At 38.5% G+C, this 24,758-nt stretch overlaps 1 long non-coding RNA gene and 1 pseudogene across 2 annotated transcripts in view; one reads left to right on the forward strand and one right to left on the reverse strand.

The window, feature by feature from the left end:
• Nucleotides 1-11,859, reverse strand: part of LOC115836101 — a 469,594-nt gene extending 457,735 nt beyond the window's left edge. Inside the window, exon 1 of the long non-coding RNA XR_004031104.1 lies at nucleotides 11,627-11,859. This is a non-coding gene — a long non-coding RNA (uncharacterized LOC115836101). The remainder of the gene's footprint in view (nucleotides 1-11,626) is intronic.
• Nucleotides 11,860-18,713: 6,854 nt separating this feature from the next.
• Nucleotides 18,714-19,439, forward strand: LOC100606243 (annotated as a pseudogene). The gene has a single exon (XR_004031103.1). The product of XR_004031103.1 is annotated as a ubiquitin-conjugating enzyme E2 R1 pseudogene (transcript).
• The last annotated feature ends 5,319 nt before the right edge of the window (nucleotides 19,440-24,758 follow it).

A 24,758-nucleotide genomic window follows, 5' to 3' on the forward strand; every position in this document is an offset into this window, starting at 1 on the left:
GTCACTTCTAACATATTCTATAATAGACTTGTTTGTTTTTATTATTGCATACTGTCTTTCTCCCATAAACAAGACTGTAAGTTACATTAGACCGGAGATTTCTGTTGGAACAGATCTGAATAAGCCTTGTTCTTATTCTTAACATATTTCACAATCTTCAGTTCTTTTTAGAGTTTTTAGTTTCCAGGCACAATCTCTGTTCCTGCTCCCCTCTGCCCCAATCTTGGTCTAGTTTTATCCATATCACTTGTCGCTCCTAACACATTCCATAATAGACTTGTTTTTATAATATTATTGCACGATGTCTTTCTCCCATAAACAAGACTGTAAATTACATTAGACCAGCAGTTTTCATGGGAACAGATCTGAATAAGCCCTGATATTATTCTTAACAAATTTCACATGTTCTCACTCATAGGTGGGAATTGAACAATGAGAACACATGGACACAGGAAGGGGAACATCACACTCCAGGGACTGTTGTGGGGTTGGGGGAGGGGGAACAGATAGCATTAGGACATATACCTCATGCTAAATGACCAGTTAATGGGTGCAGCACACCAACATGGCACATGTATACATATGTAACAAACCTGCACGTTGTGCACATGTACCCTAGAACTTAAAGTATAATAATAATAAAATTAAAAATAAAAAAAAGAAAACATAAAAAAATAAAAAATTTCACAATCGATCTTCAGCTGTTTTTAGAGCTTTTGGTTTCCAGACACCCTTATCAATTCTGACCATTGTTTTATGTCTTTACATTTTTTAATTTACATTCACCTATATATAGGAAGTTAAATCTGATTTAATAGGAAATGATCAATGCAGTCACTTTTGGTGTCTTTACATGATTTTATCTGTTTCTTCCTCACTGGCATTATCTTCAACTGCACTGTCAATATCACGCTTTTGAAAGGTTTCTTATTTCCCTGTAGCTGAGTGACTGCGGGACTCTTAATTTATAAAGACAACCTCCCAGTCTAAGTGATGTGTCTAAACATATCCTTCCTCACTTACGCAGATTCCAAAGGCTGCAAGTATTGAACGTTGATACTTTAACAGGAAGTACCCCTTATTGTTTTCACAAATAAGGAATGATGTTGTCACGTAGGCAGGGTGAACATCCCTCGGGCATTCAGCTTTAGCAGGGTAAGATTTCCAGATGTCTGAATATCTGAGGTCGACGACAGGCACGTTTTCTCTGTGTTATGAATTACATGAGACAAGCATGAAGCTTCTCCTCCACCAAACTAGGCCATCTCGCAACAATGCCCCTTGGCTTTCTCCCACCATGGTCTCCCATCCAGAACCTGCTCATCGGGATCCTGCCTGGATTTGCATCTGCCACCCTGTGCTCCTGTGACACCAGATTCTTTAGAAACAAGATCACGCAGTTCCGTGGACACACCCTCATCACGACTTTCATCTCAATACGTATTGGTGTTACCTGTTACATCATGTTAATTTCCTTTTGTTAAAATTTCAGGACTCTTCACATTCTCTGAGACTAGATTCTCATAGGCAATGTCCTCCTGAGAGTCACTAGGCGCTGTCCTACCAATTGTTCCTCTTTCGGTATAGCAGATATGCATTTCTTCAAAGTGAATTTCACAATAAAATGTCTCTAGCCATGAATCTATCATTTTGTTTAAAAAATCAAAATCCATGTCCAGTTAGACAAATTTTGTTGTTTGACATCTTCCATGTAAACTGTTGTTTAATTTCAGTCTTTTCTTTATCATTTCACTATTACAAACTTAAACTTGAAAAGAAATTAAAATACAATCTTTCCTCCAACTTCTTCAGTACTCATTTCAAAACATAAAAATTGTGGAGAAAAATTATCAAAGAAGAAAAGCCAGTATAAATGCACTTTAAAATGAAAAGACATAAGTATGATAATTTTAGTAATTTCTCAAAAGCAACTATTAAAAATATAAATGTCGTAGTTGTGCTAATGAAATTACTCAGAGTCTGAAAAAGCTTTTAGAGATTTACATGCTACTTAGACTGAATCATAGTTCATCTATCACACATAGGAAGAAACTAATTCTGAGAGGTGGGGCATAATGCCACTATTTAAACAATTTTGTGTTGAAGAATAATGAAGCAAAGATCATCATTCATAAAAGCAGCCTGTTACAGACAAGCTTGAGTTTCTTGCTTGCTGGAGAGTAAATGATGAAATGGCAGACTGACTCAGTTCTACTTCCCCAAGGTCACCTCAACACTCACAGACCTTCCAAGTTTCAAATCTAGTGTCTCAAACACATTGCTGACTTCTTTCTATTCAGAATTTAGTAAGCTATAAGGATGTTAAACATTTCATTCTGCTTTATTAAATTGAACATACTAGTTTGATTAGTTTGATAATAAATTGTATAGACTCATAGCTTCTAGAAAGAATCAAAGACATTTGTGTACCCAACAAAATGTATGTCTCTCCTAAATACATCTTGAATCTTGACAGTTATATATAAAGGGACTGAGGGAAAAGGACTCCTGGGTGACCTTGAGAGGCTACTCGGAATAACTTACAGTATTTAATTTCTGAGCAAGTTAGAGACCAGCATGCCTCCAGAGTCCCTCAATCTCTTCCTGTCGACGGATGTACCTCTCTCTGCCTTCTATGTATCGTGAGTTTTGAAAATGCACAGGGACTGGAATCCTTTTGCTACCAAACATATTGGAAACTCACAGACATGATTATACTTCGTGGTTTTATGTGTTTTATCAGCCAGTGACATCATGACAGATGAGAATGTTCTGCCAAGAAAAGTCAAAATTTCCTAACAGTAAGGTATTCACAGACAAATCACATGAACTGTCATTTAATCTAAACAATGATTTGAACATAATCCAGACCCAAAGCAGAGAAAAAGAAATCTCAACTGCCAAGCTTATTATAACAAGACATTTGATTCACAGAAAACACTGTTGGGATTTACAAACTACTAAAGGTTAAATAGAATTACTATCTCGTCTGATGAAGCATCAAACATCTCACTGGGAAAAACAGAAAAAAAACCCTAGTAAATACTACGTTGCTTTTAATGTTCTTCTTTTATCTGTGAATCACGAAAGTAATACAGCAATAATTAAATGAGTTGAGTGGTGTGTGCAGAAAACAGAGCATTCTTCCAAAACTGCTTCTTTGAGAGATAAAAACTCATGGATTAATGTGTCCAAGGGGAGATTAAAGCAAGTCCACAGAGTTGCTCTGAGACAAATAGGTATTACACTTCACAAGAAAGGGCTTTTTATCAAGCATAGTTGTTTAGATAAAACACAATCAACAAATATAAACTGGATACGCACTGCACAATTTTTCTATTAACACTGGGTTTTAATCTTTAAAGATCACATTGAGCAACAATTTCCTTAAAAGCCACACTCTGTGGACAATTGCCTAGGAGAACAATGACCCAATCCTCATAAATCGTGTTTAATAAAAAGCAGAATACGCCATGATTGGATTATTTATGGGACATTGAGGAGCAGCTGCATGGTGCTCTAAATGGGTTCTGCCTTCAGCAGTTGTCGAGACCAGATTGAAAGTGACAAGCTCCACTTAATATGTCACAGCATCAGCGTGGTCATAAAAGAGTCCACAGCAATTCTCTTTTGAACAGAAGCCACCTGTTTACTATAAACACACCTTCTATTTCTCAAACTGTACTTTTAATTTTCAACTTGCACCTGAAAGGTAGCGCCCCTTCAAGTTCAAACTGCCAGGTTGCAAATCAATCATGAGTGTTTGAGGAGTTCAAATCTCTGTGGCAGAATTTGGACAGTTTTAAAACTTTAATGTGTCCAAAGCTTGGCTGTAAATGATTCAATACATCTTCTCTTAAAAGGACGTTTTGTCATAATTATAATTTCAGTTGGCATTTTTTTTTGGTTCTTGCTTAATTATAAAACTATGCTTATTAAAAACAGACTCTTTACTCCTTTGGTTATTAGAAACAGATTCATTATGCCCTCTATCTCAGCATACGTGATCTATGATGGAAAACCAAAGATTTGGCTCTGGCCTGTAGCTGTAACTTCTTCACAAAAAGAAAGACTATTTCACCTGGCATTTGAGGCCCCTTGCTGTTCATTATGAAGATCATTGGTGTCTCTAGATCTCTCACATAGTTTAGCAATGATCATATGTCTCATAGGAGAAAAAAAATTACTTTAAAAAGTTGGAGCTAACACATAAATCCAAAAATCAAAGATAGGCATCACTGGAGTATCAATTCATATTACTATGCTATAAATCTATTACAGTAGACACAATCTCTCTCTGAACCAAAACATTCAGCACAGGAATGAAGCAAAAGCAGCAAAAAAATCTTATTTGGATGATGAATTCTACAAGAAATTTATGGTATAGCTCAGTTTTTCTATTATAGGTTTTATTAGGAGCCTGGGATTAAACTTGGATCCCTTCAGGATCTAATGTACAGATCATTTTTCCTGCCCTGTTTCATTTTGGCTACAAACTTTCCCACTGAGTTAACAGTGCTAAATTCACAGCACGTGAAGGATACTTCATGTAGTAATATTTTTAAAAGGAAGCAGGAAGGGAGGCTTCATCAGTGGGGTTGAAGCTTAACATGGGTTAAACGGACATCTCTCTAGTTGCCTATTATGTAGAAGAAAAATACATGAATTTAGAAGGCAGCTAAGTTCCTGCACCAAGTTTATCTATTTGCCTGTGCTGGAGGGTCTTAAAGAGTTTATTACTCACAATTTTTTTGCTTTTGTTTTAAATTTTATATCTGTGTCATGGCAACTTTTTTCATTTCTAGATTCAAGTTTAGCCTAACTGAGAAAAAAAGGCAGTTCAATCAGTGATACTGTTACAGGGATGGCTGACAGCTCAGGAAGTGACTGGGGAGGCACTGCTCTGGCTGCTGAAATAGTCATTACATTGTTAGATTACGAATCGTCAGGTAATCCCTATCAACAGCCACACATACCATCCACTCATTTAACAAACATCTTTCGCTATGCAAATAAACTGCAAACAATGTGTTTTAAAGGCAGAAATGGATCAAGTTTCTTGTAAATTATTACAGTGATTGAACACACAGCACAAAACCCACTTTTTTGCTCACTCCTTCCCCTGAATTCCCACCACAAACATTCTGAAGCCCACACTGAAAAACCAACTAGCAGATACTCTAATGTGGGCCCACAGGTCACACAGCAGACTGCATTTTCATCTCCAGGATCCAGCAGCTTCCTGCATTTGACCATATTTTCATCTGCTCCACTAAGCAACTCCTATAGGGGACCAGAGACATCATTTTGCACACACAGGCTGGTGGCAACTCACTTATCATTTCACAGCAAGCCCTGTCATGCTGTTTCCCAGCTTATAAGAAACAGAAATATCTCATCAGATACATATTCTGAATAAGTGGTGAAAAAGAAATGTTCCTGACTTTATGCGTTTGACCAAATAACATGAAAATATTTATAATAGTATAGCATATGGATGCAAAGAACAAAATTAAAAGAACACTGCTTTTGTGGGAAAATAGGTAATATCTCACTTAGAGACAAATGTAAAAACTGCATTTCTTCTTCTACGATAATACATTAGGATTGGGAATAGTAGCCAGAAACCTTCCCCAGAAACTTTGCCCAGCAGGCATGAGGCCATTGTTTGTTGAAACATGGCTAAGAAATCATTATTCAATAGAAGACTTGCTTTCACAATTAAAAGAGCATTTGTTTGCTAATGCAACTGTTTTGTTAACTCCTGAGGATGGGAGTAGGACAATATATGCTTCACAGAAAATAAAACCTGACAATCTCATTTTTATAACATTTTATTGTTTGATATATGCAGCGGTTTATAAGTCACTAGCACATGCTCCTAGTGTCTGTCACTATTAACATTCCAATTTTTCATCTGAGAAAGCAAAAAATAAGAGTTATACAGTACTATTGACTAAATCTAGTGAAATGCAGGATTACTTTTGAATTGAAATAACTCACTATGAATTCAAAAGTTTTACCAAAATAGATAAGAAATGGCAAATCAGGTAGCTTTTTTCTGGCCCCTAATCTGATGATTTTACAAGTTTATGAGTAAAAAAAATTTAACCTTAAAAATCTCAATAAATAATAATGTATTTTTTAAAAGTGGGCATTGACAGAAAATCTTTACTATGCTTTATATCTTTGCATAATTAGAAATAAATATATTTTCATTTAATTATGACTTTGTTTTGAAGAAATTCAATGAATTCAAAGCAATTCTTAGGGCTCACATTTATGCAGTTCCCACTTGAAAATCATAACTCAATAGAGTTTTTTTGTATTACTGACACAGATTGAACACAAAACAATTAAAATTATGAAATACTCAGTTTCATTGCCTAATTCTATAATTAAAAGCTGTTAATATAATTATGTAAGTATTTATACATAAAGTTATCTAATATTGCTCATTATTTTATAGCAACATTCTACAGCCAGGAGAGCTTTGTTCCCAGTTGCGTATTGTGTAGGATGATTGCATATTGTGTAGGGATAGGCAATGTGGCCTATTGATGTCTAAGGTATGCATTAATTCTTGTTAAGATTTTAACCACAGAGAATGACACAGAATATTCTAATAGCTCTTTTTCACTGATATCTTCTCACCCAAAACTCAACAAACTCCTGAGATAGGTATTATTTTATTTTACAGATGCAAAAGCTGAGGTACTAATTAGTTAAATAACTTGCCTAAGAGTATCATTAAGTGGCAGATTCAGGACTCAAACCAAAGCTGTGTGGCCTCAGATTCACATAATCATGATTCTCAAATTTTAATGTGCATAAAAAACATCTATTTCTGGCCAAGATGGAGCAAAAAAGATTCCAGATTTATCCTCCTGCCTGAATCAATTGACAAAGTACACAAAATATAAAAAACAACATTTTTTCACAACATTGGGCATTAGGCAATGAAGAACAGTGGATGAGAGATGAGAAACACACTATATGAGCCCTGTGCTTGTCCTAGCTTGCTGCCAGGTGGGAGTGACCTGCTGCCTGGTGGGAGTGACCTGCTGCCTGGTGGGAGTGACCTGCTGCCTGGTGGGAGTGACTTGCTGCCTGGTGGGAGTGACCAGCAGGGAATGCAGTAATGGGGATATGGGTGATGATCAGCAGCCTCCCACAATTAGAGACACTGACCTGGAGACTGGAAATGTGAAGACAGCTGGTGTTTTCTGGACAGAATACTGGAAAGGAGAAAGCTGCACAGACAAAACTTCAGAGAACTTCAGAAAGAGCCCCTTGTATATTCAGTTGCTTACCATTTAAATGCATGTGTATCGTAAAATTACACAAGGCCAAGGAAACCATCAAAAATAAGCACCAAAGCACAAAAAGGAGTGGACATAATGCCTATTCTCACTAACCATATTAGAAAACTGTATATTTTACTGGGTATTGGATAATGTACTCAAACAGATCTTGCCCTGGTAATGAGGAAAAATAGCTCTAGACTAAGTATATTAGTATCAGCTAATAGAGCAGAAAATAAAGATCCAATGAATTATATTATTTTCAACTGTGTCTCAGAATGAAGGTTAAGAATATATTAGGAAAGTATCCAATACTGAAAGAAGGTAAATTTCACAGTGTCTGATATCCAAACAAAAATTATGAGACATTAAAAGAAACAAAAATATACCACCCATAATGAGAAGAAAAATCGATCATTCAAAGCTGACGTATAATGAGCACAGATTCAGTACAAAGAGAGATTAAAAATGTAATCGGCACGGCTAGCATCACACTGAATGATGAAAAACTAGATGCCTTCCCACTAAGATAAAAAATAAGACAAGAATTTTTACTCTTATCACTCCACTTTACTCTATACCCTGTACTGGAAGCTCTAGCCAGGGCAATTAGACAAGAAAAAGAAATAAATTCATCCACTATGAAAAGAAGTAAAGCTATATCTCTTCATAGATGACTTGATCTTATACATAGAAAATCCTAAGGAATTCATTAAAACATTATTAGACCATATAAGTGAGTACAGCAAGGTTGTTAGGATACAAGATCAATGTACAAAATCATTTATATATGTAGACACTTGCAATAAACAATCCACAAATAAAAATAAAATAAAATTCCATTCACAGCAGCTTGCAAATGAATTTTATAACTTAGGAATATATTTAGCAAAATAACTGAAAATCTTATACTCTGAAAACTATAAAACATTGCTGAAAGAAATTACAGAAAGCATAAATAAATGGATAAAAATATCTGTTTATGGGTCAAAATACCCATATTTAATATTGTTAATTTAATATTGTTAAAATGAAAGCATTCCCTAAACTGATGTACAGATTCAATGCATTCCCTAGCAGATTTCCAGCTGATTTCTTTGTATTCATTGGTAAGCTTATTGTAAAATTTATACAAAATTGCAAGGCACTCCAAATAGCACAAAACCTGAAAAAGAAGAATTATAAAAAGACTCACTTTTCCCAGTGTCAAAAGTTACTACAAAGAAATAGTGAGCAAGACAGGGCTGTCTTGGCACAACAATAGACATATATAGATCAGTCTAATCAAAGTGAGAGTCCCGAACTAAAACCAGGCTTCTATGGTCAACTTATTTTCAACAAGGATTCCAAGACCATTCAATGTGGGAAAAAGTCTTTTTAACTAATGGTGCTGGGCCAAGTGGACCACCATGCGTAGAAGAACGAAGGTGGACTCCTGCTGTGCTAGTCCATTATTGCGTTGCTGGGAAGAAATACCTGAGGCTGGGTAATTTATAAATAAGAGTGGTTTATTAGGGCCCAAGTTTCTGCAGGATGTATAGGAAGTGTGATGCTGGCATCTGCTTCTGGTAGCTTACAATCACGGCAGAAGATGAGAGGGGAGCTGGTGTCACATGGCAAGACAGAGGAAGGGAGAGGGAGTGAGAGAGAGTGAGTGCCATACTTTTTTGAACAACCAGATTTTGCATTCACTCAGAGTGAGAGCTCACTTCTTACCAGGAGGACACCAACCCATTCATGAGGAATCTGCCCCCATGACCCAAATACCTCCTACCAGGCCCTACCTCCAACATTAGGAATCACATTTCAACATGAGATTTGGAGGGGGGCACACATCCAAACTACATCATTCTGCCCCTGACCCTACAAATCTCAGGTCCTTCTCACATTGCAAAACAATCATGCTTCCCAGTAGTCCCCCCAAATCTTAACTCATTTCAACATCAACTCAATTTAAGAAGACCAAAGTCTCCTCTGAGACCCAAGGCATGTTCTACTTACCTATAAGTCTCTAAAATAAAAGCCATGATATTTACTTCCGAAACGCTGTGGTGGTACAAGCATTGGGTATGCATTCCCATTCCAAAAGGATGAAACTGGCCAAAAGAAAGGGGCTTCAGGCCTCACACGAGTCTGAAACTCAGCAGAGTGGACATTAAACCTTAAACTCCAACATAATCCTTGAATCCATGTCCCATTTCCTGGGCACACTGGTGCCAGGGGTGTGCTTCCAATGCCTTGGGCAGCTTCACCCTTGTGGCTTTGCAGGGTACAGGCCCTATGGCTGCTCTCGCAGGCTGGAGTTAAGTGACTGCAGCTTTTCCACTCTGAGGGTGCAAGCTGCCAGTGGTTCTATCATTCTGGGGTCTGGAGTGTGGTGGCCCCTTCCCGCAGATCCACTCGGAAATGCCCTGGTGGAGACTCTCTATGAGGGCCCCAACCTCACCTTCCCTCTTGGCACTGCCCTAGTAGAGGCTCTCTGTGGGGGCTCTTCCCCTGTGGCAGGCTTCTGCTCAGACCCAGGCTTTCTGTTACATTCTCTGAAATCTAGGTGGAAGCTGCCAACCTTCCTTCACCCTTGCATTCTGTGTGCCTGCAGGCGGAACACCACATGGAAGTTGTGAAGGCTTACAGTGGCTGGTGTGCTCCAAAGCAGCAGCCTGGGCTGTACCTGGCACTCTTTGAGCTGAGACTGGAGTCAGAGTGGCCTGGGTACAGGAAGCAGCATCCTGAGGCTGTGCAAGGCAGAAGCACCCTGGACCTAGCCCCCTGAAACGGTTCTTTTCTCCTAGGCCCCTGAGCCTGGATGGGAAGGGCTGTCTCAAAGACTTTGGAAATGCCTTCAAGACCTTTTTCCTATTGTCTTGGATATTAGCACTTGGCTCCCTTTTAGTCATGAAAATCTCTCTAGCAAGTGGTTGCTCCTCAGCCTGCTTGGATTCTTTCTCCACCACGGAGCCAGGCTTCCAATTTTTAATCTTCTACACTCTACTTCCCTTTTAAATATAAGTTCCAACTTTAAGTAATATCTTTGTTCCCACATCTAAGTGCAGTCTGTTCAAAGTAGCCAGGTCACGTCTTGAACACTTTGCTGCTTAGAAATTCTCCTTCCTGATACCCTAGGTCATCACTCATAAGTTCAAACTTCCACAGATTGTAGCGCATGAACACAATGCAGACAAGTTCTTTGCTAGGGCACAACACGGGGGAGCTTTGCTCTAGTTCTTAGTAAGTTCCTCATTTCTATCTGACATCACATTATTCTGGCCTTCATTGTCCATATTTTATCAGCATTTTGGTTACAACCATTTAACTCTTTTCCCATTTGCCCGAGAATACTCACTGGCGGCGCTTGTGGCTGCAACATTAACCCCAAGATAACTTTGCCGCAAAAATTTCCCTTTTATTACTATTTCCACATCACGCTAGAATATTGACTTTGGAAACAAAATACCTCATTTTTATTCTATTGTAGCATTCTGTTTTTAGTAGTGGTATTTCCATTTACAAAATATAGTGATTCTCAATGGCTGAAAATGTCAAATCCTAGAAAATGTAGCATTTCTACACCTGATGTCAACATTGTTCTCAAATAAGTGTTTGCCAAAGATTTATGTGATGAATTTCATGTTTCCAAAAGAGATGATTCTGATGATTTTGGGGTTAGTTCTGTTTAGAAATAACTTCAAGAACAGTTTTTGTATTTTATTTTCACATTGAAAATCAGTCAGATTTGCTTCAGCCTCAGAGTGTTTATGTAAAGTTAAAGAAAATGTGGCACATATACACCATGGAATACTATGCAGCCATAAAAAATGATGAGTTCATGTCCTTTGTAGGGACATGGATGAAACTGGAAAATATCATTCTCAGTAAACCATCGCAAGGACAAAAAACCAAACACTGCATATTCTCACTCATAGGTGGGAATTGAACAATGAGAACTCATGGACACAGGAAGGGGAACATCACACTCCAGGGACTGTTGTGGGGTGGGGGGAGGGGAGAGGAACAGCATTAGGAGATATACCTAATGCTAAATGATGAGTTAATGGGTGCAGCAAAACAACATGGCACATGGATACATATGTACAAACCTGCCATGTACCCTAAAACCTAAAGTATAATAATAATAATAAAAAAAAAAAGAACCCTGGCAGCACGCTGCACTTTTTTTCTAAATGGGAAAAGTGTTAACCAATCTCTAAGAAATTCTAAACCTTCTCTCATCTTTCTGTCTTTTTCTAAGCCCTCAAACTCTCCCAACCTCTGCTCATTACCCAGTTCAAAAGCCACATTTTTGTTTCCACATTTTCACTTACGACAGAAGTATCTTTACAGCAATATCTCTCTCCTCAGTACCAATTTTCTGTGTTAGTCTATTTTTGCATTACTGTAAATAAATATCCGAGACTAGGTAATTTATAAAGAAAAGCGGTGGATGTTGGCTCTGTGTTCTGCAAGCTGAGCAAGAAGCATGGTGCATGCATCTGCTTCTGTTGAGGCCCTCAGGAAGCTTACAGTCATGGTGAAAGGCAAAGGGGGAGCTGGTGTGTCACACAGTGAGAAAGATAAAAAGAGGGAGTGAGAGAGAGAGAAGGGATGTGCCATACTCTTTTAAACAACCAGATTTCACATGAACTCAGAGTGAGAACTCATTCATTACTGCAGGGGCCCAAAGCCATTCAAGAGGGTCCACCGCCAGGACCCAAATACCTTTCACTAGGCCCACTTCCAACATGGGAGATTACATTTCAACACGAGATTTGGAAAAGACACACATCCAGACCGTATCATCTGGATTATATTATATACAAAAATTAACCCAAAATGGATCAAAGACCTAGATGTAAGAACAAAACTATAACATTCTTGAAAGAAAACATAGGAATAAAATCTTCATGACCTTGTATTTGGCAAAGAATTATTGGATGAGACATCAAAAGCAAAGCATAAAAAGAGAAAACTTGATAAATTGAACTTCAAAATAATTAAAAACTTTTGTGCTAAAAAACACCATCAAGAAAATAAAAAGGTCATAAGCCATACTCATAAGGGGTTTAGACACAGAATATGTGAAGAACCCTTATAACTCAATAGTAAAAAAAAAGTGAAAATCGGGCCAATTTGAATTGATGTTTCCTTAAATAAGATATATAAATGGCCAATAAGCACATAAAATTATTTGCTCAACATCAGTAGTTATCACGAAAACACACATCAAACCAAAATTAGATAGCATGTCATACTCACTATGATGGCTAGAATAAAAAAATCAGATAACAATTTAAAAAGATGAGGATGTCAAGAAATGGGAGCCCTCAATAACGCTGGTGGTAATGGAAAATAGTCCATTCACGCTGGGAAACAGTCTTGCAGTTTCTCAAACAACTAGACGCAGAGTTATCAGATGACAGAAATTCTGCTCTTAGGCACAGATGATCCTCAACTTATGATGAGGTTGCATCTCAATAAATGCATCCAAAGTTAAAAATGCATTTAATGTTTGCAATACAGCAGATGGTCCCTGATGGTACAAACAAAATACTCATTCAGTAAAATCCATAACCCCATCGTAAGTCATAAGGAGTTCCTTTGGTTTCAACAAAGTTATGTCCTGATAAACCTATCATAAAGTTAAAAATTATAACTTGAACCATTGTAAGTCAAAGACCATCTCCATATACCCAGAAGAAATGAAAACATATTTCTACATGAAAACACATACACAAATATTCATAGCAGTATTATTCATAACAGCCAAAATATGGACACAACCCAATGTCAATCAATGGATGAATGTAGCAACAAACTGTGTTATATCTATATGATGGAATAGCATTCAGCCATAAAAAGAAATGAGGTTTTGATGCGTATTTCGAAACAGATCAACCTTGAAACCATTACGCTAAGTGAAAAATGTTACAAAATACTATCTATCATTTGTATCTATGATACCATTCATATGAATATCCAAAATAGGGAAATCTATAGAAACAGAAAGGGTAGTATGGGTTGTTTAGAGCTGAGTAAAGGCTGTCAGGCGAATAGTGTGGTGGTCCCTGAAGGACACATAAGTTCTTCTTTAGGTAAAGAAAATGCTTTAAAATTGACTATGATGATGGCTTCACATATTTTTGAATTTACTAATAACCATTGACTTGTACACTTTAAATGGTTAAATTGCATGGTATAAAATTATATTTCAATAAAGCTATTAAGAATATATAATCCATTTATTCAAAAAGGTAAAAGGAGTACTTATGGTGTTAAGTACAGACATGGAAGATATTAAAAATGCAAATAGAGCATCTAGAAAAGAACACGAAATACGCTGAACAGTGTTAACAGCAGATTAGACATCAAAGAAGATTAGTGAAGTACAAGATACCGCAAGAGACACCACCCAAAATGGAAACTGGAAAGAAAAAAGAATTATTTATTTTTTATTTTTGTGGGGATATAGCAAGTGTATAAATTTATGGGGTGCATGAGATATGCTGATTCAGGCATACAAAGTGTAATAATCATATAAAGGTAAATGAGACATCCATTCCTTCAAGCGTTTATCCTTCATTTGTACTACAAACAATCCAATTATATACTTTTAGTTATTTTTTAAATGTACAATAAATTATTATTGACTACAGTCTCTCTGTTGTGCTATCAAATACTAGATATTATTCATTCTATGTTTTTGTACCCATTAACCATCCCCATTTCCTCCACCCTACTACTCTTCCCAGTATCTGGTAATGACCATTTTACTCTCTATCTCCATGAGTTCAATAATTTTAATTTTCAGTTCCCAAGTGAGAACATGTGAAATGTATCTTTCTGTGCCTGGCTTATTTCACTTAACATAATGATCTCCGGTTCCATCCATGTTGCTGCAGACAACTGAATCACATTCTTTTAATGGCTGAATAGTATTCCATTGTGTTAATGTATCACATTTTTTATTCATTCATGTGCTGATGGACACTTAGGTTGCTTCCAAATCTTGGCTACGATGAATAGTGTTACAATAAATACGGGAGTGCAGATATATCTTTGGTATACTGATTTCCTTTCATCTGAGTGTATATCTGGCAATGGGATTGCTGGATCCTATTATGGAAGTTCTATTTTTACTTTTTTGAGGAACCTCTAAACTGTCCTTCAGAGTAATTGTATTAATTTACATTTCCAACAACAGTGTATGAGGGCTCCTTTTCTCCACATCCTTGCCAGCATTCATTATTGCCTATCTTTGGTATAAAATCCATTTTAACTGGGTTGAGATGATATCTCAATATAGTTTTGATTGGCATTTCTCTAATGGTCAATGATGTTGAGCACCTTTTCATATACCTGTTTGCTGTTTCTATGTCTTCTTTTGAGAAATGTCTATTTAGATCTTTTGCACATTTTTAAATTGGATTATTAGATTTGTCTCTATTGCATTGTTTGAGCTCTTTATATATTCTGGTTATTGTTCCTTTGTCAGATGGGTAGTTTGCTAATATTTTCTCCCACTGTCTGTTTGTTGATTGTTTCCTTTGCTGTGAAGAAGCTTTTAAACGTGATGTGATACTGTTTGTTCATTTTTGCTTTGGTTGCTTATGTTTGTGAAATATTGCTAAAAAATCTTTGTTCGTGGAATATTATTCAAGAAATCTTTAACAATCCAGTGTCCCAGAGAGTTTCCTCAATGTTTTCATTTAGTAGTTTCATAGATTGAGGTTCACATTTTTAATCAATTTTGATTTTATTTTCACATATGGTAAGAGATAGAGAGGTCTAGTTTCATTCTTCTGCATATGAATATCCAGTTTTCCCAGCACCATTTATTGAAGAGGCTGTTCTTTCCCCAATGTATGTTCTCAGCACTTTTGTTAAAAATGAGCTTGCTGTAGGTGTATAAATTTGTTTCTGCATTCTCTACTCTGTTCCATTAGTCTATGTGTCTGTTCTAATGCCAGTACCATCCTGTTTTGATTACTATAGTTCTGTATTATAATTTGACATCAGGTATTGTGATATTTCCAGTTTTCACTAAGGATTGCTTTGGGTACTCTGGGTCTTTTGTGGTTCCATGTAAATTTTAGAATTTTTTTCTATTTTTGTGAAAAATGTCATTGGTACTTTGACAGGGATTTCATTGAGTCTGTAGATTGCTTGCCAAAATATGTACATTTTAACAATATTCATTCTTACATTCCAAGAACATGGAATATGCTTCCATATTTTGTGTCCTCTTCAATATTTTTCTTCAATGTTTTATAGTTTTTATTATACAGATCTTTCACTTCTTTGGTTAAGTTAATTTTGAGATATTTTATTTTATTTGTAGTTATTGTAAATGGGATGACTTTCTTGATTTCTTTTTCAGAGTGTTCACTGTTAGCATGTAGAAATGCAACTAATTTTTGTATGTTGATTTTGTGTTCTGCAACTTTACTGATAATTTGTTTATCAGTTCTGATAGTTTTTTGGTGGAGTCTTTAGGTTTCTCCATATATAAGATTATATCTGCAAACAAGGATAATTTCGCTTTTTTGTTCTAGTTTCGATGCCCTTATTCCTTCCTCTTATCTGATTGTTCTAGCTAGGCTGTCCAATACTTTGTCAAATAACAGGTATAAAAGTTGGCATCTTTGTTGTGTTCCAGATCTTGAGGAAAGGCTTTCAGTTTTTCCCCATTCAGTATGATACTAGCTGTGAATCTGTCATATGTGGCTTTTTTGTGTTGAGGTATGTTTCTTTTATACTCAAGTTTTTGAGACTTTTTATCATGAAGAGATGTTGAATTTTATCAAATGCTTTTTCAGCATCAATTGAAATGATCACGTGGTTTTTGTCCTTCATTCTGTTGATACGATATATCACACTGATTTGCATATGTTGAACCATCCTTGTATCCGTGGGATAAATTTCACTTAAATATGATTAATAATCTTTTCAATGTTTGGTTTAATTCACTTTGCTAGTATTTTGTTAAAAATTTTTGCATCAAGGTTTATCAAGCATAAACATTACTTTTCTTTTTTTTTTTTTTGATGTGTCTTTGTCTGGTTTTGTTATCAGGGTAATACTGTCCTCCTAGAATGAGTTTGGAAGTATTCTGCCCACCTCTATTTTTCAGAATAAAGAGGATTGATATTAGTTATTCTTTAAATGTCTGGTAAAATTCAGCAGTGAAGCCATCGGGTTCGAGACTTTTCTTTGCTGGAAGACATTTTATTACAGCTTTGATCTTGTTACTTATTACTGGTCTAAGTTTTGGATTTCTTCCTGGTTTAATAATGGTAGGTTGTATGTGTCTAGGAATTTATTCATTTCTTTCAGATTTTCCAATTTATTGGCATATAGTTGCTCATAGTAGGCTCTAATAATTCCTAACATTTCTGCATGGTATCAATTGTTACGTCTCCTTTTTCCCTCTGATTTTATTTATTTAAGTCTCCTCTCTTTTTTTCTTAATCCAACTAACTTTCCTGTATATAACAATTGCAAAAGTCTGCATAAAATATTTTTTTAAAAAACAACTATTTGAGGGAACTTAGAGGGGCAACCAAAAAATGGGCAAAAACTAAAAGTGAGGCACCTCTTGGCAGAGGATTGCATCAGGTGAGATTTGCCAGTTTGCAACTTTTTGCCTCTGACACTCTTCAAGCCAGACAGAACAGGATGCCCAAAAGCTATGTTCTTTATTGGTTTCCAACTTCAGAATATAAAGGGTCATGTCGACAAGAGACTGGAATATTGGAGAAAAAAAAAAAAAAGAATGGGCTAAAGAAAGGCGAGCCTCAAAATCTGTGTTAAAAATTGCTCAAGTCTTCCTCAACTAATCCATGCCAAGGTCTTCACGCTCACTTTCATCCCTTACATATGAAGAATTCCCATCATTGTCCACTACTCACTTCAACATCAGTGTTTTCTTCACTGTTTTAGTACAGGGTACTCTTAAGGACATTGCGAAGGAGTTGGTGATAGAGTCACACGTGCCTAGTTCACTCCGATATTCCACATTTCTCCACTCTCTGAATCCTTCCTTTATATTACACCAAGGCATATATGGAGTCTCAACTTCATTTGATATAGGCCTCCACTGGGTCTCAGATGCAGCCACAGGCCACAGACTGGGCATGCAGGGGCAGTCCCCACTGCCTGAGCAGCTGGATGGAGCGCAGAACCTCTGGCGAGGGTGTCCATGCTAAGCCCAGCCCAGCAAAATGCCAGGTTTCTATTTTCCTAGTCTGGGGAGGATGTACAGCTTAAAAAAATCCGACATATATTTCCCAGATTGTTGATAGTAAAGATTGATAATATCTTAGGAAAATGTTGCCTTTCTGCCATTGCACCAGCCGTTTTCCAGGTCTGACTCTGCAGTGGACTCCATGGGGCATACAAGAACCCGAGACCCATGAGGTGTGACTGGATATAACATTAGGAGAAACTGCTTCTTCTTGAAGAGTTGCTTTCTCCTGCCAGGTGGCCACAGAGTTTTCAGTAAAGTCGAGGGCAGTTTTATCAGACTGGAGAAGAGGCTGCTTCACCTGATAAGGGAGGTTTGGTTGGGCTCAGAACTTTTGATTATTCTGATTCATTTGAATCTTCTCCAATGTTCCCATCTAATCTTTCAATACCCATTCTTCCCCAACCAATAGTCTGACTCTGATATATTGATTATTCTCTTTAGAGATAGGAGATACTACCAAATGATTACAGAGATACCTCACTTCTTTTAGCATGCATTGAGTTGAGATTTTGAAATTTTAACTTGCTGATTTATTTCCTACACTGTTAGACATAGCCAGCACAACCCCCATTCCTGCCATTCCGCATGCCTTTCGTAGGGGTCTGTAATTGCAGTGACACCAATTTGCCACTTCATGTTACAGACTTTAGGAGTCCCACTCTATGCCAGACAACCAAGCTCTAGTTCCCAGTTCCTTCAAAGTCTGTTATTGTACTCTGGGGCGGGGCTGGGGGGTGTTCATTGATGCAAGAAACAAAATATAATTTTTGCTTTAATCAGCAAATGAATTTACTTAAAAAATCAAATTAGTGCGTATCACCCCTAGGAGGGCCTGAAAATCCGCTGAGAGATACAGGTAGGAACAATTCTCAAACACTCTGCTGGCCCACTTGCAAATAATCCCTACCTCTTTGGTCACTGCTGCCACTGCTGCTGGAACATCCGCCTCTGAGGTCTCTAAAAGCCATTTGTTGGGCCTGGCCAAGGCAAGAGCCGGTGGGGCGGCGGTGCCAGAGCTGGTGGAGCGCTCGGGGTCCCCGGGCGGCAGCGGCGCAGAGGAGGAGGCAGGCGGCGGCCCTGGTGGCTCCCCATCGGACGGTGCGCGGCCTGGCCCGTCTCGCGAACTCGCGGTGGTCGCGCGGCCCCGGACCGTGCCGACCCCGGGCCCCTCCGCCGCTGCCATGGCTCGGCCGTTAGTGCCCAGCTCGCAGAAGGCGCTGCTGCTGGAGCTCAAGGGGCTGCAGGAAGAGCCGGTCGACGGCTTCCGCGTGACACTGGTGGACGAGGGCTACCTATACAACTGGGAGGTGGCCATCTTCGGGCCCCCCAACACCTACTACGAGGGCGGCTACTTCAAGGCGCGCCTCAAGTTCCCCATCGACTACCCATACTCTCCACCGGCCTTTCGATTCCTGACCAAGATGTGGCACCCTAACATCTACGAGACAGGGGACGTGTGTATCTCCATCCTCCACCCACCGGTGGACGACCCCCAGAGCGGGGAGCTGCCCTCAGAGAGGTGGAACCCCACGCAGAACGTCAGGACCATCCTCCTGAGCGTGATCTCCCTCCTGAACGAGCCCAACACCTTCTTGCCCGCCAACGTGGACGCCTCCGTGATGTAGAGGAAGTGGAAAGAGAGCCAGGGGATGGATCGGGAGTACACAGACGTCATCCGGAAGCAGGTCCTGGGGACCAAGGTGGACGCAGAGCCTGACGGCGTGAAGGTGCCCACCACGCTGGCCGAGTACTGCGTGAAGACCAAGGCGCCGGCGCCCGACGAGGGCTCGGACCTCTTCTACGACGACTACTACGAGGACGGCGAGGTGGAGGACGAGGCCGACAGCTGCTTTGGGGACGATGAGGATGACTCTGGCGTGGAGGAGTCCTGACACCACCAGAATAAACTCGCAGTTTACCTCACTAGAGCCGGACCCGTGGCTCCTTAGACGACAGCCTACCTCACGGAGGTTTTGTGCTGGTCCCCGTCTCTTCTGGTTGTTTCGTTTTGGCTCTTTTTCTCCTTCCCCGTGTCTGTTCTGGGTTTTCACGTGCTTCAGAGAAGAGGGGCTGCCCCACCGCCACTCACGTCACTTGGGGCTCAGTGGACAGGGGTCCAGGGTGGGATCGGCCGGCCCACCTGTCCTCTCGGGAGGGGAGCTGAGCCCGACTTCTGCCAGGGCTCCCCAGCTTCCGGACTGGCCGCACCCCGGAGGAGCCACGGGGGCGCTGCTGGGAACGTGGGCGGGGGGCCGTTCCCTGACACTGCCGGCCTGGGAGGCCCAGGTGTAGCGGTCAGAGAGGCCCGGTCCCACCTGTCAGCTCCAGGGCCTGGAGCCACGTCCAGCACAGAGTGGACGGATTCACCGTGGCCGACTCTTCTCCCTGCTTTGGTTTGTTTGAAATCTAAATAAAACTACTTTATGAAGAAAAAAAAAAAAGCCATTTGTTTCTCCCCTGTCCCTGTCAAGCAGAGTGCATCCTTGCCTTTCTTCTGCATCCATGTCTCATGCCCGTGCACATATTTGACAGGAACTGGGTCAGGTTTTAGCCTCCTGGCTGTCAGGAGGGCTGGAGAAAGGACTTCTAGTACATACTGAGTGACCATGGGTTACAACGTGAGGATGCTCTCAAAGTAGAAATCAGCAACTCAAAAGCTGTGGATTGCCCCCCCCAACCGCCATGACATGCTCCTCTCATCTACATAACTATTTGGCTTGTACTTCCACTGCTGGATGTATCATGTTTAGATAACGTCTTTGGAAGAGGTGAATATGAATGGTAGGCGGGCTTCTGGCCAGCTTCCACTGTGGAGAGATTGGGGGACATGAGTGTGCTGCTCTCTATCACAGGGATACTGCCCTTGTTTTTGTTTCTGTTCGTCCACCCACCGCTTTTATATTCACTCATTGTGCTCTGCTTTTCTTGCTGTTCCTCACATTTACTGTAGGAGCTCTCTCTAGGCAAGCAGGCCCCTTGCTTTGAGTGCAGCTCTGGGTTTTTGGTGTGAGGTCAGCCCCAGCTGTCCCTGCAGGTCTGTATGTGGGGCTGGAGTGGGGGAGGCATGCACTGGAGAACCGGGGTCTGACTGCACTCCTCTACCTACCAACCTGGTGATTGCCGGCTCTTCCCTCCAGGTCTTGTGGAGTGGAAGTTTTTCACTCCAAGTTTGATGATGATTTTCTGAATATGTTCTTATGGAAAACAGATTCTCTCATGTATTTTATTTTTCAGAGCTGTTTTGTTTTCTCATGTTCTTTCTTCCAGAAATGTTTTACAGTATTTCTACTGAGGACATCCTTCTTTTTTTAACATCACATCTGCAAGTTTATACTATTATTCTCACTTTGATAGCAGAAAACTGAGGTTTAGACAGACCATTTAAGCAATTTGCCAAATGCTGATAAGAAAAGAAGGCAGGATGTTAACTCAATGGCTTTGAACCCCAGAGCCCAGGATCTTAACTTCTGTCAGAAGTTGCTCTTAAGTAACGATTATCTTCCCTATCATCGTTACTCAGCATTCCAAAGATCCCACTAATTTGAAATCATGAGCATTTTTATAATGTGAAATTATGAGGACTAGTATTTTACCTAGTTAATCATGACTGGCACCAAATTCATATCTAACTACAGACCCACTGATTTATCCAAGGCTAATGTTTCCCAAATGCCACTTTTACTCTTCTCAAAGAATGAGACAAATTTTCCAAGCCCATCCTTCACTAACATAGGGGATCGAAATATGCTTCCCCAAAATAAGACACGTTGGCATATTAACTATTTTGAGTTAAAGGCACTTGAAAAATAGTAAATGCAAGAGAGGCACTCTGAACTTCTCTTTTCTTTGTGAAAGCAAGAGATCAAACTCCCATATGAAAGGTGCCCTCCCTGTACCAGGAGGAAGAAAGGCATTCTTATCAGGGATGGAGAGATGAGGTTGGGAGAAATTGGTTTAAACAAACCTTGTTAAACTCACCCTTACCTTCCTCATCACTTTTCCACAATTGGCTGCCCTCACCCGAGGCCCCTTGTCTTGTTAGGTTTTCACAATGTATTACTCTTTGTCCAAACTAGTGTACAAGTGTTCAGCACTGACTCTTCTTTGGGTCTTCATTTTTCTTGTGAAGGTTTCCATGTGCATGCAAAAATTACTATTAAAGTTTGTATACGTTTCTCCTACTAATTTGTGTTGTGTCTGTACCAAATATACCTCCATATATTTGAATTTTTGTTTTGGTTTTAGATTTCACATATAAGCAAAATCATGTAATATTTTTCTTTCTGTGTCTAGCTTAGCATAGTATCCTCCAGCCTCATCTACCTTGTGGCAAACACCAAGATCTTGTTATTTTTAGGACTGAATAATATTCCATTGTATATAAATTCAGCAGTTTATTTATTCATTGCTCCATCAACAGACACTAAGTTTATTTCCATATCTTGGCTATTGTGAATACTGTTGCAATTAATGTAAGAGTGCAAACATCTTTCTGAAGTGATGATTTCATCTCCTTTGGGTATATACTCAGAAGGATTACTGAGTCATATGGCAGTGCTATTTTAATTTCTTTAGAAACCTACATACTGTTTTCCAAAATGGCTGTACCAATCTGCATTCCTATCAACAGTGTACTAGGGTTCCCTTTTCATAATAGTCCCTTATGATCCTTTCTATTTCTGAGGTGTCTGTTGCCCCTTTTCTCTACGCCCTCACCAACGCTTGCTATCTTTCAACTTTTTAGTAATAGCCAACTAACAAGTGTGAAATGATACCTGATAGTGGTTTGGATTTGCATTTCTCTGATGATTAATGATGTTAAACACCTTTTCATATACCTGTTAACATTTTTTATGTCTTCTTTGGAGAAGTGTCTATTAATATATTTTGCCCATTTTTAATGGGGTCATTTATTTTTCTACTAATTGTATGAATTCTTTATAAATATTGGATATTAATTTTTTATTAAATGTATGATTTGCAAATATTTTTTCCCAATCTAGAAGCTACCATTTCATTTTGTTGATTGTTTCCTGTGCTATATGGAAGCTTTATAATTTGATGACCAGCATTTATATAATTTATTTTGCTTTTGTGGCTGAGATTTTGGTGTGATATCCAAAAAATCATTGCCAAAGTCAATGTTCAGGAGCTTTCTCCTTATGTTCTCTTCTACAAGTTTTATAATTTCTGGTTTTACATTTAGGTCTCTCATCCATTTTGAGTTTATTTTTGTGTATGGTTTGAGACAAGGGTTCAATTTCATTCTTTTGCATGTGGCAATTCACTTTTTTTTCAGTGCAGTTTGTTAGAGAGACTATCCTTTCTCCATTGTGTCCTCTCAGTGCCTTTATTAAAAATTAGTTAAATGGGCCAGCTGTGGTGGCTCACGCCTGTAATCCTAGCACTTTGGTAGGCTGAGGTGGGTGGATCACCTGAGGTCAGGAGTTTGAGACCAGCACGGCCAACATGGTGAAATCCCATCTCCATTAAAAATAGAAAAACTGGTCGGGCGTGGTGGCGGGTGCCTGTAATCCCAGCTCCTTGGGAGGCTGAGGCAGGAGAATCGCTTGAACCCCGGGGCTGGTGGTTGCAGTGAGCTGAGATCTTGCCACTGCATTCTAGCCTGGGTGAAAGAACAAAACTCTGTCTCAGAAGAAAATAAAAGCAGTTGAATGTATATGTTTAGATTTATTTCTGGGCTCTCTATTGTGTTCTCCTGGTATATATGTTTACTGTTATGATAATATCGTACTGTTTTGACTACTACAGCTTTGTAATAGAACTTTAAATCAATGAGTATGATGCCTCCAACTTTGTTTTTATTTCTCAGAATTGTTATAACTATTCAAGCTCATTTATGTTTCCGTGCAAATTTTAGAATTGATTTTTTCCATTTCTATGAAGAATGCTATTGAGATTTTTATAGGGATTCCATTGAATCTGTAGATTGCTTTGGGTAGTATGAACATTTTAACAATATTGATTATTTTAATACATAAATATGGGAACTATATTTCCATTTATTTATGTCTTCTTCAGTTTCTTTCATCAGTGTTTTGTAGCCTTTAGTGTACAAATATTTCATTGCCTTGGTTAAATTTATCCCCAAGTCTTTTTTTTTTTTTTGAATGCTATCATAAATGGGATTTGTTTTGTTTTTCAGTTAGGTCATGATTTGTGTAGAAAAATGCTGTTAATTTTAATATGTATTGATATAGTGTCCTACAAGTTTACAAAATTCATTTATTAGTTGTAATAGTTTTTTTGTATGTGGCATCTTTGAGATATTTTCCATACAGAATCACGTCATTGGCAAATAGAGATAATTTTACTTCTTTCTTTCCAGTTTGGATGCTTTTTTTTATCTTGTTGTGTGCTCTTGCTAGTCCTTCCAGTGCTATCTGGAATAGAAATGATGAGAGTGGGCATCCTTACATTGTACTACATCTTAGTGGAAAAGCTTTCAGATTTTTCCAATTGATTATAATGTTAGCTGTAGATTTTTCACAAATAGGCTTCATTATGTTGAGGAACTTTTCTTTTATACCTAAACTGCTAAGAGTTTTTATCAAGAAAAAATGTTGAACTTTGTGGAATGTTTTTCAGCATTGACTGAGATGATCTTTTTTTAAAAAAATCTTTCATTCTCTTAGTGTGATATATCACATTCATTTGCATATGTTAAACTAGTCTTTATGTCAGGGATAAATCTCACTTGGTCATGATATAAAATCTTTTTGATGTGTTTTTGAATTTGGTTTGCTAATATTTTATTGAGTATTTTTGTGTAAATATTTTTCAGAGATATTAGCCTATAATTTTTTTGGGGGGGGTTGTTTTTTTCCCTTATGATGTCTTTGTCTGGATTAGGTATCAAGATAATGTTGGCCTCATAAAATGTGTGTGAAAGTATTTCCTCTATCTCTATTTTTTGGGAAGAGTTTGAAAAGTATTTCTATTAATTATTTTTGGAAGGTCTGGTCTAGAGTTCACCTTGATGCCATCTGGTCCTGGGCATCTCTTTGTCAGGAGGATTTTGTCTTCATTTATTATTGTTCTGTTTAGGCTTTCTAATTTTTCTTGACTCAGTCTTGGTAGCTTGTGTTTCTCTAGGAATTTATTCATTTACTTTTAGGTTATCCAATTTGTTGGCATATACTTGGTCATAATAGTCCCTTATGATCCTTTTTATCTCTGAGGTGTCTGTT

The sequence above is a fragment of the Nomascus leucogenys genome, chromosome 7b, assembly GCF_006542625.1.
Source record: "Nomascus leucogenys isolate Asia chromosome 7b, Asia_NLE_v1, whole genome shotgun sequence".
NCBI lineage: Eukaryota > Metazoa > Chordata > Mammalia > Primates > Hylobatidae > Nomascus > Nomascus leucogenys.